The sequence below is a fragment of the Bos javanicus genome, chromosome 8, assembly GCF_032452875.1.
Source record: "Bos javanicus breed banteng chromosome 8, ARS-OSU_banteng_1.0, whole genome shotgun sequence".
NCBI classification, from domain to species: Eukaryota; Metazoa; Chordata; class Mammalia; order Artiodactyla; family Bovidae; genus Bos; species Bos javanicus.
The window spans coordinates 13,346,429-13,363,095 of NC_083875.1; the positions used below are offsets into that span (position 1 = coordinate 13,346,429).

General features: G+C 38.2%; 1 long non-coding RNA gene across 3 annotated transcripts; it reads left to right on the forward strand.

Annotated features, from left to right (window-relative positions):
* The first annotated feature begins 924 nt into the window (after window positions 1-924).
* LOC133252463 (uncharacterized) lies at window positions 925-6,453 on the forward strand. Of its 3 annotated transcripts, XR_009737936.1 has the most exons (5): window positions 935-1,379; window positions 1,511-1,600; window positions 2,498-2,995; window positions 4,403-4,537; window positions 6,263-6,453. It is a non-coding gene; the product is annotated as an uncharacterized LOC133252463 (long non-coding RNA). The 3 variants fall into 3 exon arrangements; XR_009737937.1 differs by having other exon boundaries at window positions 925-1,379; window positions 1,511-2,995; XR_009737938.1 differs by lacking the exon at window positions 1,511-1,600 and having other exon boundaries at window positions 936-1,379.
* The last annotated feature ends 10,214 nt before the right edge of the window (window positions 6,454-16,667 follow it).

Here is a 16,667-nt window from a genome sequence, read left to right on the forward strand (position 1 = left end):
ACATTATCTCAGACACTGTCTACATATGTTTGAATCTTCACATACTGTAAACACGGGATACACACACACACACACACACACACACATACATACACATACTGAAAAATAATACATATTTGCTTTTAGAAATTTGATTGTTTTCAAATGTGTTATGACATATAGTTGTAAAATTGCCCAGTGGTTTCTAAAAGAGAAAATAATTTTACTGTTAAAAAAGTGTTTTTCAAGTTTTTGTTTCTTCTTTACATCAAAGGTAGGATATGAGGGGAAAAAAAGAGGATTGTATTTTCAAACTGTCATTTAGATATGAGTCTGAAAATTGTTGCTATTGTAAAATAAAGGAACAGGGGAAATTGGCATATATACAGTTCAAGGAAGAATTTGGTTAAATGGTCACCTGTCACGCTTTAGAGAATTTTTGAAACTTAGACTGGGAATTTTAGATCTGATTTTTCTCAATCGTACCTCGGGATCCTTATTAAGGTTTTTCCTGACTGCACTGCACAAAGGTCATAATCATACCTCTATACTTTTGGTTGTAGGGGAAACAATACATTTTTGGAAGGGTAGTGGGTAAATGTATTTCAAGGGCTACTAAAATGTTCAAAGTCTCATTGCATGATCTAACTTGTAAGAATGGAGCAAAATATTACAGTGAGAAGGAAAAGAACATGTAACATAAATGTTATGTTTTTCATATTAAAAATATTTTCATTCAAATTAATTGAAATTGAGAATATCATGGCATATGAAGACATGACATATTAAGCCACTAAAGTTTTTCACATGCTACTTAAAACTATATACACATCTCTTTTTTAAGATGAAAGCAAGACAAAATATATAAATATATAAGGAAGCCATCTCAGTGGCTAAAAAGTTGTTTCCTGAAGGTGATGTGCAGGAGGATATAGTGATTTAGGGTATTTTTGACTAGGAGGATAACTTTTTCCCAAACCAAATATTCATGCATGTCCAAATAGAGATGTAGTTAAAAGGGTGTGATATAATGTGGGTATGTGAGAGCATTTCCTTTGTGAAAAATAAACTACTGCTGAGAGACAGTTGGTTTAGGTAAACTTAATCTGGGACTGCAGAATTCTGGGGAGTAACTGACGAGGTAAAGAAAGCTCCAGACCTGGGCAACATTCCGACCCCAACAGTCAAACCTAGAGTAAAGGAATATTGGAAGTTGTACCCATGATGTCTTAGAGGTTTACAAGTGGATTGTACTCAGTCACATCTGAGCACCATGGACACACCACCCACCTGCAGGATCAGTCCACCCTGCCTTAAAAAACCAACTGCAATGAAATACTTTTGAATGGAGAAGCATCTGGAAATTGAGGATATCAGAGAAACTGCTTGCTGATGCAGAGGTGAGTTTTGGGGTATCCCTACTTGGACAGAGATTGGGCTGATTGAGATAAGCTTCCTATGAGGAGGAATGGGGTATAGAACTCTCAAGTTACTCAGTGGAGAAAGGCTGAAGTTACCATTTTCCTTCTAGAGGAGACCAATTATGCCTGAGGAAACAGAGCCTGCAAATAACCAAATGACTGCTCTGTGGGAGCCCCAGGCTAACCACAATTTTCATGAGGTAATTATGCCATAAATTTTTCTGTCTACCTGAGCAATGGCTTCTGCCTTTTATGTTGGTTTATTTCTTACCTGGAATGATTCAGGAAGTGGAGGGTAGAATGAGAAATCATCTAACCCTGAAGAAGAAGGGAATGCAGCCCAGAAAGTTATTGCCTAACAGGAAGCTAGGATTTCCTTCAACTTTTAAAAGACTGGACTAAAGAAGACATGGATATCAGTAGAAATTCTCTTTAGTGGTAACCATTATGATGAAACCTGAAATTATGCATTGGGAAAAATAAATTATAAATAGGTGGATAGATAGATTTCTTCCGGTTTTATACTAAAATCATGAGGCTATTTTCTCAAAGGGGACAAAAATGTTTTAAGACACTCTACTGGGTGAGGGGTGTGAAGAAGAGGATAAGCCACACTGACTTGGGCAGTGTATGAAGCTGTGGGAGCCAGAGATTTAGCTGAAAACAGAAAAGACTTTAGAGGTTAACTGTCAGAGGCAAAAATAACTGTCAGATGGTACTTGAGAGTATTGGGAGGGGCACAGAATAGAGCCCGCGTAAGAGTTCCACAGGCACTGGCTGCTCTCAGGGAGAAACCCATTTCCAACCTAGTCTGAAGCATGTCTGGCTCTACGCGCTGGTGAGTCTCCTAGCAATAGTGTCTGGGAATAAAGAAGATTAGAAGAAAAGAAGGAAACATTTCTCTTCCTCACCAGGCTTTCACAAGAAATTAAGTCTGCATGTGGAAGTCTCCATCATGGTGCCTAAAAAAGAAAAGAAAATGAAGTCACTCGGTTTTGTCTAAAAATTTTTATAAATATTCAGTATCTGTATTGTGGGGCGGGGGGTGAGGTGTACAAACATAAAGATTCATTTGCTTTCCACTTTTTTCTTCTTAGCTATCCTGACCACAAGATGATGCCCATGCTATCGTCTGGAGATAGCTTGATCAAAAACACTACTGCTGTGGAGATGATTCTTCTTATCTCCTATAATACCTGTACCTTTCCTCTGTCCAACCATTAAAGGGAGCAGTTGCTTAAAGATGTATTATGTGCAGGTCCAGATGTTACAGAATACACAGATGAGTTAGAGGCAGGATTCAATACTCAGGAACTCTTGGTGTTCTGGGGGACACTTCCCTGCCCTCTGCTTACTTGTGTGCACTGTGCATTTTCGGCCCCAAACATGATACCCATGTGGAAAAGGATGACATCGAGCAAAGAGCATAGGTGGAAACTTGTTCTCCCCACAACACACCCTCAGCTGCTTTTGACTCCAAAGTTTAAAGAGAGAAGACTTGCTTCCAATGGCTGGCGCCACTCAGCATCCACATCCTGGGTTCACAGAGAGGTGCACAGGAAGGAGGAAAGCAGGTGGCTTTCTAGGGGAACAAGGTAAGGGCTTGAGGACAAAGAGGCTCATTTTGAACTGGGCTCAGCAAACTGTCAATCCAACAGCGATACTCGCATATCTGAGAGGCCAAGTAAAAGTCTCAGCTTGGGTTTCTCTGGCTTCCTCAGATATTGGAGTTTTCATGTGAATTACTAAGGATTGTCCAGTTTTACCTAAGGGGAAAAAATATTTCCAAAACGCATCAAGGTTATCTTGAAGCCGAATCTTATTATTTCCTAATTTTCATTAGTACCATGAGTGCAAAAGTGCTAATAAGCAGGACATATTTTTAAAATGAGCTATGGAGAAAAGGATACTGCAACTTTTGAAAAAGGGAATAGAGAGACCTGTGGATTATATGGGAGCCAGGGAGTATGGCTGTGATTTACAAATGGAACTCTGGATAGATAGACTCTACAGCTTGATCTGAGTCTATAGACTCTACAGATTGATATGTTTATCTACTGTGATAAACACAGGGTAACTCCACGAGTGGAGTGTGTAGCCCCCTTGCTCTCAGAACAGTATTTCAGCAGGGCCATGGTTTATCCACGGAATGGCTAGAGGGTTTGGGACCAGTTTCTGGTTAGGTTAAGTACTAAATAATTTTCTACCCAAAAAGGTAGAAGATGCAATAAAACAGGAAAACTTGCTGCTTTGGCTATATGATACATAGTATATAACATACTCTCACTCATGTTGCAGTCGCAGTACTGGAAGCTAAGGATTACCTATCTGAAATTTAACCTAAGAATGTCTTTTAGGTGTGTGTTAATTGAGACTTTTTCCCATTTGTTTCTACTCTCATTAGCCCAGGGCTGCTAGGTTCTTGGAGAAGGAAATAGCAACCCACTCCATTGTTCTTGCCTGGGGAATCCCAGGGATGGAGGAGCCTGGTGGGCTGCCTTCTATGGGATCGCACAGAGTCAGACATGACTGAAGCGACTTAGCAGCAGCAGCAGCAGCAGCTAGGTTCTTAAAGAGATAATAAAGAAAGAGGTATCAAATTAGCAAGGAATTAAAATAGTAACATTTGTGTACAGATACCCAGGAATCAGTGACTTTTAAAGGAACAATAACAGAAATAGCTAAGATGACTAACGGTCAGAGGAGAAAAAGAGGACAAAACAGAGAGAAGGGAAAAGGTGGGAAGAAGCGATTTTAGAAGAGAGAAGAAGCAGAAACCCCTAGAGGAGAAGTAGGCTCCTGGGTCAGGGCAGAGCTGGGCTGTAACACACACTGAAATGGAGGGTGATGGTCACACAACCTCCTGTGAGTCTAGTGTGCAGAGTGGACCAGGATTGGCCTTTCATTGTGTCTTGGTAGCAGGAAGGAAAGAGCACTTCTGTTCAATGACATTTCTGGGAAAGAAAAAATGAAAGTAAAAGATGTGTTCTCTCTCTCCTCAGATGACACAGGCATAGGAAATTAAATGGTAGTGAATGAGTAATGCTAAAGCCTAGAAGCAGCAGTGGTAGAGAAGCAGAGAGACGCCCAAGTGCTAAACCAGCGGCCCAGGAGATGCACACCTTGCTGGACAATTAGTAAGTCCTTCCTAGGAGGGAAATCTAAGTCCATCTAGAAATCTGATTTCGGCCCAGACTGTGACTTCTGCCACTGATGCTAATGGTCCCTGTTGAGACATTTCTGGTAAAGGAGAGACACTGGCTTCCTTATGGACATTCACATATGCAGGATAAATGTGGAATTCATGACCAGTAGAGATTTATAGCTGCTCAAGGTAATTATTTCTGAGAATGTTTGGTCTGAGTGTTCCCTGTGATGTGAAAGTGTTAGTTGCTCAGACATGTCTGACTCTTTATGGCCCATGGACTGTAGCCTGCCAGGCTCCTCTGTCCATGGAATTCTTCAGGCAAGAACACTGGAGTGGGTTGCCATGCTGTCCTCGAGGGGATCTTCCCAACCCAGGGGTCAGACCCAGGTTTTCTGCACTGCAGGATTTTTTGCTATTTGAGGCACCAGGGAAGCCCAAGTATTTCTTAGACACTCAAAGGAGGTTCCCTGGGAATTTCAGCTGTATCATTGAATGGAGAGTTCTCTTCATTGAGTAACTGATTACCATGTGGAACTCTTATTCCATATGAAAATACATGAGCTTTTGTCCCAGCTCTCACAGTCCAAGGGTTGTGAGCAACAGTTACCAAGAACAGAAGTTAGCAGCCTTGACAGTCTTGTCTTTCTGTGAGTACTTTCCTCTGAAGCAATCTTGAACACCCTGTGAGAGGGAAAAAAATCTCATTTTTCCTCTTTCAAGGAGTCTTTGATAACTTCTTCGAGATTTCTCACTTGGAGGTATGACTACTCTATGCACACTGTTCAAGTTTATATCCTCAAAGTAATGGAGGCCAGAGACCAGAATATAGCCAGAACCCAAGAGTGTGGGAAAGGCAGCCACGAGTTACAGACCCCTGAGCCCTCAGGCTTGCAAAGGCTGAAGGATCCTGACTTGTGGTGTCCCCCTGCAGTAGCCCTCAGATAGCAGAGAGCCCTCGGTGTAACAGGAAACAGAAGGGCTTGGATTTAATATTTCCCAGTTGCCTGGGTCCAGGAAGAAAGACATATTGCCTTCCTCGACAAGGGAGCAATAATATCCCCAAGAATCTAAAAAGAAATGATACAATACAGAAACAGACTTAGGAGAACAAACTTATGGCTGTCATGGGGATAAGGATGGAGGGAAGGGATAGGGAATTTGGGATGGACATGTACACACTGCTATATTTAAAATGGATAACCAACAAGGACTTACTGTATAGCACAGGGAACTCTGCTCAATGTCATGTGGCAGCCTGAATGGGAGGGGGGTTTGCAGGGGGCCAAGGCTACGTGGATATGTATGGCTGTGTCCCTTTGCTGTCCACCTGAACCCCTTACAGTGTTGTTAATTGGCCATGCTCCAATTCCAAATACAAAGCTTAAACAAATAATATCCCCAAATGAGAACAGCCAAGCCCTCTCAGGGTGAGAAATCCACAGGGTATCCCTGATCTTTTCAGGACCAAGAATTTGGAATTGTGGCTGAGACATTTTTTAGATAAGCAAATATGCAGTTAGAATAAGTGACATCTCTCAACAAGAAGATTCTCTGTTATTAGCCTCTGCAGGAATCAGTTCTTTTAAATGTTAGAGATGCCAAAGTAATCAGATTGAGAAAGGACCAAATTTGTTAAGAGTTCTTCTATTAACTCACTTGCTCTAAAATATATTTCCTTAGTAACATGTTTTATTTTTGCATATTTTGGATACAGGGTCAAGAATGGGAATCTGACCACCCAACCTAAGATTCTCATCTATAAAGAGGCCACCCTGCCTCACCAGCTGAGGTCACCATCTTGAACTCATAAAGGTTCAGAAGAGAACACAAGCCCTGTGTTCAGGTCAAGAGCTTGGAATCAGTCACACTTGAATAAAAATTCAAATGCTTTTACTAGTTATTAGACCTCGTGTGATTGTCTTACTTCCCTAGATACAAGCAATTGTTGTAAAACATACCCCACATGTACCCCAAACACTTGGCATCATGTACTGTATATAGTATATTTCCAAAATGGTAGTTTTGTTATTTGTCGTAAAAATGCTTTTTGGGATGACTCATGTATGACTCTATTAACATGAACCATCCAGAAAAAAACAAGTTTATAGAGATGGTTGGTTTCCTGGGGCTGGGGATATGAGCTGGGATTGGTTGCAAATGGGCTTAGTGGAATTTTATGGGATTAACATTTTAAAACTGTTTTGTGGTAATGCTTGTCCAATTCTGCAAATTTACTTAAAAAATATTGAATTGCACTCTTAGAATAATGTTCTGGTACATCCCTATAAAGCTGTTAAAACTGATTTAAAGAAGAAAATCACTCAGGTACATTCAGTGAAGGAAATACATTGGCTGTTGTGATCAAGAACAAGGGTAAGGGGACAGTTAGATACAGTTTGCAGAAAGACTGCCTTGCTAATGGCCTTAGCTGAGGCTGAGCTCCAGTTCAGAGGGTAAGAGGTAGCTTTGTGTGAACTGGGCTAACAGCTCACTGGCTAAACACATAGGTATCTGGACCACAATCCTGCCATGTATCTCTCAGCTGTGTGATCTTGAAAAAGGTACCTACCATGTTACATGCCTCTGAAGAGAGAATAATGCACACTGTTATAGAGACCAAAATAATGTTCATTTTCTGGCAAATGAACAAATAAGTTAGCTGTTATTAACCAGTTATAGATGGCTGGTCAGTTGGGAGGTTTATGATGCTTCAATGAGTATGTTTGTGGTTAAACCTATGCACATACATCTGATTCTTTCCTCAAGATAAATTCATAAAGATAACACTAGAGTTCATTAAAAATACATACTTTTAGGTATTTGATACCTCTTGACAAATCAGGAAATGCTCAGTCACATAGCTAAGTATATGGAGACTGGAAAGAATAATGTACCATCTAACAAAAATTCTATTTTGCTGTATAAGGGAAGGGGCTAAGCTCTTTCATCTTTTTAGTCCCCAAATTATTGACAATAATGTTTTATACACATTAAAAAAAATCGTTTGATTGCACTGGGTCTTAATGGTGACGTGGGATCTTTGGTTGTGCCATGAGAACTCCTAGCTGTCGCATGTGGGATCTCGTTTTCTGACCAGGGATCAAACCTGGGCCCCCTGCACTGGGAGTGAGGAATCTCAGCCACTGGACCACCAGGGAAGTCGCTTGTTTTGCACTTCTAATTAGATGTTCATTGAATGAATGACTGACTAAATCTTCCAGAGACAAGGATGACTTAGTAATTGGATAATTTCTTTAGTGACCAGAGGTACATAGGCAGTTCAGTGAAGCCTGTGTGTAGTTTCCTCCTTGAAGGTTTCACTCCTGAAGTGGAAAGGTCTGACTCTCCAGAGAAAATATTGGAAAAGAAACTGCAGATGAGTGATTATGTTGCAAGGGCAATATCTCCTTCAACTCTTGGGTTCTCTGTGATTCTCTTTTCTGTTAGTCACCAAGAGGGAGCCATTTTATGCTTTTTGAGACAATTTAGCAACAGGAAAGGGACACAAATGATGAGTCAGTGATAATTAGACTATAAAATCACCAGTTGATAATGCATTAGACCTTCAATTGGTTAGACATAACTTTGAAGATGAGTGCAGTTTGATGTAGTTAACAAGTCTCCATGGTGCTTTCATAAATACGTATCCTGAAGTAGAATTATGAACACAGGAAACACATATTATGTGTTCCAGGGTGTATTTTCAATTCTATCCTCTGTCGTTGGTGGCCTCTTTCCTACTCAGATGTATGTTGCCTTCTCACCCTTGTTCTTTTCTCTCCTTTCCCTCATAACACACTCTCAGACAAGCAATTGATATGTTACTTTTTTCTTAATTCTGTCCTTAGTATGCTTCTAAATGTTTTGAACAGAAAGTTGATTGTGTATCTATGTATATACACATATACATATATATGGATATAAAATATGTATATACATAGACATATTTTAGATTACTAAGGAGTATGCATAGTCGTACATTATATATAATTATACTTTTTATTCAGTTCAGTTCAGTCACTCAGTCGTGTCTGACTCTTTGCAACCCCATGAACTGCAGCACACCAGGCCTCCCTGTCCATCACCAGCTCCCGGAATTCACCCAAACTCATGTCCATCGAGTCGGTGATACCATCCATCCGTCTTGTCCTCTGTCATCCCCTTCTCCTCCTGCCCACAATCACTCCCAGAATCAGAGACTTTACCAATGAATCAACTCTTCACATGAGGTGGCCAAAGTATTGGAGTTTCAGTTTTAGCATCAGTCCTTCCAAAGAACACCCAGGACTGATCTCCTTTAGAATGGACTGGTTGGATCTCCTTGCAGTCCAAGGGACTCTCAAGAGTCTTCTCCAACACCACACTTCAAAAGCATCAATTCTTCGGCGCTCAGCTTTCTTCACAGTCCAACTCTCACACCCATACATGACCACAGGAAAAACCATAGCCTTGACTAGACGGACCTTTGTTGGCAAAGTAATGTCTCTACTTTTGAATATGCTATCTACGTTGGTCATAACTTTCCTTCCAAGGAGTAAACGTTTTTTAATTTCATGGCTGCAATCACCATCTGCAGTGATCTGGAGTGATTTGGCCATAAAGAGTTCATGATCTGATACTTTTTATTATATAGACATTAATATGAAATCCATATGTACACAACTCATGAGAATGTGTATGTGTGTGTAGTTGAATACATAAATGAAAAAAGACTTTTCTTCGATTTCACTTGATTTCAATTGACTTCTGTTTTATTTTCAGAAATATTTTTGTGTTAATAAGTGTCATGATTCATTATAAATGGTCAGATAGAAGATAATATTTTAACTTGAAAACATGTAAGTTTACCTATATTCACAGTCTTTAAAGTAGTTCATAAAACTGAAAAATTGATTAGGAAAATATATTTTTATAGAAAGCAAGAGAGCCAACATTGGTACTTTATGTGAACCCACTAGTGAGGAGAATGCTGTGCCCCTGCTCACAAGGACTTCTTAAGTATGTTGCCTTTCTGGAAGGTCAAACAAAACCAGTTTTTTTTAAAAAAAACTTGATTTGATATATGCTTATAAAGAAGAAGAGATGACAGTCCTCAGCAGTCATGGCAATAACTTAATTTACTTAGGAGAGAGAGATAAGTGACAGGTAGAGAAAATTTCTGTCAAGACTTGGAGACTTTGAGATGAAAGGGAAACTCTTTTTTATATAACCAAAGGTCAGATCCTTAGTACTTTTTACAAGCCCTCCTTGATGATCTCTTTTTATTCATTGGTGTCAAAATGAAATTGAATAAGTCTTACTTTTTCTCTCAGTTTTAATGAAATCAGAAACTCCAGCACATGAGGCAAAAGACCAGAAGTACAAAACTGTGAAAAATTAGGCTCAGCTTATGATTTATTTACAATGATAAGTTAAGGATATGTGTCTTTATTGTACCTCTTTATAATTTAGGAAAATTTCTATAGTTTTTGATGGTATCATGGATTTGGCCAGTTATTAATATTATAAAACTATAACATGTTCTTTCATCCTAAACTATGTTATTGACTATTAAGTGTCACTGTTTAGCATTATGGATCTTTTGTTTTATTAGAATGCTGTAGTCATTCGAGGAATCTCAAAAACAGTTACAGACTGTGATACATATTTTGACAGCTAAACATAGGATACTGGAACAACAGAGGGGAAAAAGTTGTATTGTTGGTTTTAGGGAAATCGTTTTTATGGAAATAGAATAGACCTCAATAATAAGAGGGCGATGTAGCTGCAGTGCAGGCATGAGGAGGAGAGGAAAGGAAAATGTGCTAGGGGCTGGCTTGGCCATGGGGAGTGTCTCCTTTTTATCTAATAGGAGATCATGAGAGTTTTAAGCAGTGTATTTACTTTTCATCATGTTTTAAGAGCATCTATATGGATTTAAAAAATGGAGACCAATAGGATAACGTTCTCCCTTGAAGTTCAGGAGCTTCACTGGTGATGTTTGAAACAAATGAATGTTAATCACCTCTAATTTAAAAAAATAATTTTGATATCTGAATATGTCCAACTCTGCCTATTAGATTCAAATCAATATTGAATAGTACAGAAGGGTAAAACTAAAGGTGGAAAAATCATCCCAGGAAAAAACATTAAAGCAAATGGGAGAGTATAGCAGGAGATCTGCAGGTCTGTTACTTTTATGCCTTTCCTCCAACTGAGGGATAGAATCCACATCTCTGTGTATCTCCCACATCAGCAGATGGGTTCTTTACCATTAGCACCACCTGGGAAGTCTTTTTCTCATGCTAGATTAGTCCCAATAAACAGTATATGAAGTTACCATAGATACTGTATCAGTTCAGTTCAGTGGCTCAGTCACGCCCGACTCTTTATGACCCCATGGACTGCAGCACGCCAGGCTTCCAAGTCCATCACCAAATCCCAGAGTTTACTCAAACTCATGTCCATCGGGTCGGTGATGCTATCCAACCATCTCATCCTCTGTCATCCCCTTCTCCTCCCACTTTCAATCTTTCCCAGCATCTAGGACTTTTCAAATGAGTCAGCTCTATGCATGAGGTGGCCAAAGTATTGGAGTTTCAGCTTCAACATCAGTCCTTCCAATGAACACCCAGGACTAATTTCCTTTAGGATAGACAGGTTGGATCTTCTTGCAGTCCAAGGGACTCTTCGAGAGTCTTCTCCAACACCACAGTTCAAAAGCATCAGTTCTTCGGTGCTCAGCTTTATTTATAGTCCAACTCTCACATCCATACATGACTACTGGAAAAGCTATAGCCTTGACTAGATGGACGTTTATTGGCAAAGTAATGTCTCTGCTTTTTAATATGCTGTCTGGTTGGTCATAACGTTTCTTCCAAGGAGTAAGTGTCTTTTAATTTCATAGCTGCAATCACCATCTGCAGTGATTTTGTATAGTAAATAATTAATATTTTACCCATCTTCACTAGAAATATTTGACCATACAAAAGTACTATTGTTCAGTTTTTGGGGAAAAAAAATGTTTCATAGACTTCTGTTTCTGCTCTCCTTACTGGCAATCCCTTGAAGTATGCTCAGGGTTAACCAGGATAACATTGCTGCATGGGTTAGAGGATTTTATAATTACTTATTTAAAAAAATATATGCATATGTCTGTTTTTATGATTATACTTAATTATATGCATTACTTTGACTAATAAAGTTACTATGTAACATTAAGCCATTAAACATTTAACATTCCTTAAATTATTATGTACTTATTAATGCATCCTGTGCATCCAATTAATGTTAATATATTAGATGCTGCATATGATCTACAACTCACTTTCCCCTTTATCTTCTGTGCCAAAAGTGAAAGATGTCATGATATTTATATAACTTTTAGTAAGATATTATCCTAAATACATGGGTTTTATGTATTTAGGATAGAAAAAGGGTAGAAAATTTAGTGTCATTTTGAAATATGTATGGTACACTTAGGTTCCTCCATACAAAAAACTATAAAAGAAGGAAAGGCAGTTACAATCTCTCAAACATGTTTGACTTTTGTAAATCATTGACACAAGAGTATGTCTGTCCAGGGAGCATTATCAGAATAATTATTACCTTTATATACTTTTCTTTTGGCAGTAGGAAAAATGACTCAAAATCAATGAACAACCAGATTAGCCATCCAGATGCTGATTGAGTGAGAAACTATTTACCTCTTTGGGTAATTCTATGACCCAACATTTATTGCCAAAATTTATGCAACTGTAATCCAGAATCCCATAGAAAGATTTATTGATTTCCATGAAAAAATGTATTTAGCAGTGCATGACAGCCTAGATGTATTTCTTCTGGGCATTTGTTAGGATATGATCATTATGGGGGACTATACCTATACAAAACATTTATGTAAATGTTATTTAATTTGTGACCAATCACCAATAAAATACAAGTATATGTATCTGCATATGAGGTGACTTGATCATACTATCAAACATGACTAAAGCAAACTTCAACTACAGTAGAGCCTAATTTACAAAAAGATGAATGAAATACACAGATGTCTTTCTCACTGTGTTTGCGAGAGAAATACAAATAATTGATTTTAGGAAGAGAATTAAATTTACCTAGACTACAGAAAGGTTCAAGATGATATTGCTTAGACAGTAATGTTGTTTAAGTCAGCCAGCTTTGGAAATAATGGTCCAAGAGAAATGTGCTGATTCTAAGGAAAAGAAGAAAGTGAAGTTGTCCTATAATTTCTCTCAGCCAAAAATATTTAACCCAGTGGAAATACCAACAAGGGTCTGGAGTAGAGACACATTGAAGGTAGAAAGTATCCTATCCAAAAGACTGTTATGGACCAAACCATCTTAGCATTTTTATAATAAAAAAATCTGTACACTGTTTTCTTAATTTGTTCTGAATGTTCTGGTGTTAATCATATACCATCCATAGATAAGATCAATGCAGTCAGTAATTGATTTGAACTGGGTGAGTCTAATTTCTGGCTCATCTCCACATGCTTTGATTCAGTATGTCTTCATAATTTACATATAATCATACTCATACTCACACACACACACACACACACATATATATATATATGTATATATGTATATGTATATAATGTCCTTGTATGAAATTGATAGTCTGATGTGGTACATACTGGGTGATTACTTCAAATAACAGAAAACTTGTCTTGTATAAATGTATGTTTTTAAGTCTGTTCTACTTGATCACTTTTTATAACAAACCTAAAACTGATCTTACATTATCTTCTAAACTTACCAGTACCCTGTCTAAATTTGTCACTACATAAATAGTAGTTCTGTTCATTGATTACCCATACCATCAACCACACAGTACTTTTTACCTGTTTTTTCAAAATAGTCATGAAATAAAAGAAAATTACATGCACAAAAATTGCTGTATGGTATTGTGCATTTACCTTAATCAACTTTCTGCCTAACAGGAGACATGAAAATATTCATAAATATTTATTTTATAGTAAGATAAATGGCATGAAAAAAATTTGTACATAGTGCTATGGGAGCAAATAGATGGATATCCCCAAAAGCGTAGGTAAACTTTTCTAGATAAAAAACAGTAAGTGGTATCATTTTTTCTTTTTGTATTACATGCTCATTATTTATTTTATAGACAGAAATTTATATATCTTGACTTTCTTCACCCATTTCACCTACTCCCCTCTGGCAACCACCAGGCAATCTGTTCTCTGTATATATATCCTTTGTTTTGTTTGTTCATTTGTTTTGCTTTTTAAGACTCTACATATATGTGAGATCATATGACATTTGTCTTTCTTTGTCTGACTGATTTCACCTATAATACCTTCAGAACCTATCCATAGTGTTGCAAATAGAAAGATTTCATTCTTTTGTATGTCTGAATATTATTCTTGTGTGTGTTTCACATCTTCTTTATCCATTCATCTCTCAGCGGGCACTTAGGTTGCTTCCATATTTTGCCTATTGTAAAAAAATGCTATAATAAATGTCAGGGTACATGTATCTTTATGAGTTGGTATTTTAGTACTTTTTGTATAATATCCAGAAACAGGAATGTACAGTCATTCCATTTTATTTTTTAGGATCCTCCATACTGGTTTCCATAGTGGTTGCAACAATTCACATTACCGCCACAAATATACAAGAGTTCTTTTCTCTGCATCTTTGTCAACACTTGCTGTTCATTGTCTTTTTGACAATAGCATTTCTAAGGGACATGAGATGATGTCTCATTGAGGTTTTTTTTTTAACTTTTAATTGGTGGAAAATTGCTATACAATTTTGTGTTGGTTTCTGCCGTGCAAAAATGAAAATCAGTCATAATTATATACGCATCCCTTCCCTCCTGAGTCTCCCTCCCCTCCAGTCATCCCACTCCTATAGGCCACCATAGAGCACCACGCTGGGCTTCCTGTGTTATCTAATGACTTCCTACTAACTATTTTACAGATGATAGGGTATATATGTCAATGCTACTTTTCTCAGTTCATCCCACCCTCAGCTTCCCCAGCTGTATCCACAAGTCTGTTCCCTACTAGGTTCATCAATAGCATTTCTCTAGATTTTATATATATATAAAATATATATATATTTTTCTGACTTACTTCTGACTTACTTCACTCTGTATAAGAGGCTCTAGGTTCATCCACCTCTCTACAACTGACTGAAATTTGTTCATTTTAATGGCTGAGTCAACCCCATGAACTCTATCCTGCCAGGCTCCTCTGTCCATGGAATTTTTCAGGCAAGAATACTGGGGTGGATTGCCATTTCCTTCTCCAGGGGGTCTTCCCAACCCAGGGATCAAACCTGTGTCTTCTGCATCACAGGCAGATTCTTTACTCGCTGAACCATTGAGGAAGCCCCAGTGTTCCATTTCCATTCATTTGTCCATGGGCATCTAGGTTGCTTCCATGTCCTGGCTATTGTAAAGTTTACTGCGATGGACATTGAGGTACATGTGTCTTTTAGAACTGTGGTTTTCTCAGGGTATGTGCCAAGTAGTGGGATTGCGAGATCATATGACATATTTATTCCTAGATTTTAAAGAACTCATACTGTTTTTCATAATGACTGTAACAGTTTACACTCCCACCAACAGTGCAGGAGGATTCCCTTTTCTCCACATGTTCTAGAGCATATATTGTTTGCATACTTTTTTAATGATGGCCCTTCTGACTAGTTTGAGGTGATACCTCAAACATTTCTCTAATAATGAATGATGTTGAAAATCTTTTTCATGTGTTTACTGGCCATCTGTATGTTTTCTTTGGAGAAACATCTGTTTAAGTCTTCTTTTATTATTGACTTCTTTGATATTGAGCTTATGAGCTGCTTATATATTTCGAAGATTAACCCTTTGTCAGTCGCTCCATTTGCAGTTATTTTCTCCCATTCTGAGCGTTGTCTTTTCATCTTGTTTATACTTTGTTATACAAAAATCTTTAAGTTTTACTAGATCTCATTTGCTTATTTTGTTTTTATTTACATTAATCTAGGAGGTGGATCAGGGAGAATCTAGCTTCAGTTTGTGTCATAGAGTATACTGCCTATGTTTTCCTTTTTTAGTTTCTGGTCTTACAGTTAAGACTTTAATCCATTTTGAGATTATTTTTGTGTATGGTTTTAGAAAGTGTTCTAATTTCATTATTTTACATGTGGTGGTGGTGGTTTAGTCACTAAGTCATGTCCGATTCTTGTAACCCCATGGTCTGTAGCCCGCCAGGCTCCTCTGTCCATGAAATTCTCCAGGCAAGAATACTCAAGTGGGTTGCCATTTCCTTCTCCAGGGGATCTTCCTGACCCAGGAATCAAACCCGGGTCTCCTGCATTGCAGGCAGATTCTTTCCCAACTGAGCTATAAGGGAAGCCCATTAGTTGTCCAGTTTTCCCAGCACCAATTATTGAAGAGTGGTGTTTATTGTAAATGCTTTCCTCCTTTGTCAAAATAAGGTGCCTGTAGGAGCCTGGGTTTATCCTTGGGCTTTCTATCTTGTTCCATTGATCTATACTTCTGTTTTTATGCCAGTACCATACTGTCTTAATGACTGTAGCTTAGTAGAATAATTTGATATCAGCAAGGTTAATTCCTTCAGCTCTGTTTTTCTTTCTCAAGATTGATTTGGTTATTTGAGATCTTTTGTGTTTCCATACAAATTGTGAAATTGTTTGTTCCAGTTCTGTGAAAAATACCATTGGTAATTTGATAGAGATTGCTTTCAATTCATAGATTGCTTTGGGTAATATAGTCATTTTGACAATATTGCTTCTTCCAGTCCAAGAACATGGTATATTCTCCATCTGTTTGTGTTACCTTTGATTTCTTTCATCAGTATATTATAGTTTTCTGCATATGTGTCTTTTGTCTCTTTACGTAGGTTTATTCCTGGGTTTGGGGGCTTCTGTGGTGGCTCAGCAGTAAAGAATCCACCTGCCAGTGCAGGAGACATGGGTTCTTTCCCTGGATTGTGAAGATGGAGAAGGAATTGGCAACCCACTCTAGTATTCTTACCTGGGAAATCCCATGGACAGAGGAGCCTGGCAGCCTAAAGTCCAGGGGGTCTCAAGGGTTGGACACGACTTACTGACTAAACAACAACAACATTCCTAGGTATTTTA